Here is a 1,780-nt window from a genome sequence, read left to right as displayed (position 1 = left end):
CAGATAAAGGGATGGTGACAGGGGTGTCGAGGGGCTGCTCTGCTCCATTTCCATCTCAGAAGGATTATTTTTTGCATCTTTTACATAACCACATGTCACCCATTCTGGGTCAGATCCCAACATAACCCTGCAGCTGTGAGGCCATATATCCCAGTGTCCCACTCAGAGAGCAGTAAGGAATGGTTCAAAAAGCCAAATAAAGGCACAGGAGACTTAATAAGGAAATTCAGACACTGCCAGTAACAACAGCTGAGGGACATAAACACCATGTTTGCATTTAGTCAGTATTTTGTGGTTTTGCATTAAAAGGAGATAGCTAAAACATATCATGCATATTATAAAACTTAGAACATTGTAATCTCTTGTTAAAAGATTTTCAATTAAAAAAACCCATAAAGTTAACCCACACTGTTATGATTTCCAATTTAATTCTCCGTTTTCTGATGAGAGGGAGTTTCCTTCTGATTCCTAATGAGAAAGGGTTGTGGAAATTGAGATATTCAGTACATTGATGAAAGAGTATCCTAGAAGTGAAACTCGCCTCAGAGAGACTGAAAGCAACCATAACCTTGTTTTTATGCCAACCTGGGGAATAAAAAAAAACAAAGACAGAAATGTGGAGCAACTTATGAAATGGTTTTTGCAAAAGAGAACTTGCTAACCTTAGGCCAGTCAGGTGTTCATGCAAAACAAACCTGGCAGTTTTTCCTTGTGCCTGGGATGGGGCAGAGCTCTGCTCTGACAGACACCTCCTCTTCCTATGTCCATGCAATTTCTTTTCTTTAGCTTCAGCAGAGAAAATGAGAAAGAAAACAGTACAAAATGAAACTGAGACAAAAAGGAAATCCCTCCTGCTTTTCTTTTTTTTTTTTTAATAACAATATCTTGTGCTTACTAAAGTATCACTTATATGACCCACCCTTCCAGCATATTTAGCCAGCCACATTGAACATCTGTGATCTTCTGTATTCGGGAATAGAATATGAGAACATCCTTATGGAGCATCACAACAGGATTTTACATGTCCCATACATACTACAGGAAAACCTCTGGAAAATGACTATTGCAGGAACACCTTCCTTTTGCAGAACTGGACAAAACAGTTACTAGCAGTGCTGGAAAGGATATAGCTTTTCTAATTTTCAGTGGTTGCAGTTAAAACTTTTAATTCCTTGTTTTAATTAACCATAAGCTGTATTAAGCCTCAAATTACTCTAAGGCAGCTACTTTTTTAAGAACGTAGATTCTTATAAATTTCTAAGTTCTACTTAGCAAAAGTAAGAACTTTTGCTAAACTGACCTTGATATGCTTCAATGAGCAAAGCCTAGGAAAGAAAAATATATTGTTGAACTTGGACATCTGGAAGGACATTTATAAAAAAACCCAAACAAATAATAATAAGAAAAAAGGCTTAGTATTTGAGCTTGAAAAAACCCACCAGAGGGCAAAAGACACTAAAAAGACTACAGATATGGACTAATTGTTATAGAAAAGGAGAAATTAATAGCCAAAAGAAGGTAGAATAGGAACTCAGAAAAGAGAATTTTGTATTTTAGAACCAATGACCAATTATCTCTTTGCTTTCTAAAAGATAAAAGCAGGTGAAAGATATTATTGGTGCCTGTGGGGGACTGGGATTCTTTCAGTCTTTCACACACACACCTTGGGCCAGAAAGAAAGTAATGCCTTCCTTTCTAACACTACCAAGACGGTAGGAGAGAGTTTTATTTATTCCAACACTTTCAAAGTATTTGGCAGCAGAGACAGAAAACAGAAGCA

The 1,780-nt window shown here is 37.0% G+C and overlaps 1 long non-coding RNA gene across 1 annotated transcript; it reads right to left on the bottom strand.

Annotated features, from left to right (window-relative positions):
- Window positions 1-185: 185 nt before the first annotated feature.
- LOC108509583 lies at window positions 186-1,769 on the bottom strand. Its single transcript, XR_001878654.1, has 3 exons — window positions 1,301-1,769; window positions 696-786; window positions 186-585 (listed from the first exon to the last, which is right to left on the bottom strand). It is a non-coding gene; the product is annotated as an uncharacterized LOC108509583 (long non-coding RNA).
- Window positions 1,770-1,780: the final 11 nt, after the last annotated feature.

The sequence above is a fragment of the Lepidothrix coronata genome, unplaced genomic scaffold (genome assembly GCF_001604755.1).
Source record: "Lepidothrix coronata isolate B3197 unplaced genomic scaffold, Lepidothrix_coronata-1.0 Scaffold373, whole genome shotgun sequence".
Taxonomy (NCBI): domain Eukaryota; kingdom Metazoa; phylum Chordata; class Aves; order Passeriformes; family Pipridae; genus Lepidothrix; species Lepidothrix coronata.
The sequence above is the reverse complement of the archived record's forward strand: the minus strand, read 5'-3'. Positions and strand labels throughout refer to the sequence as shown.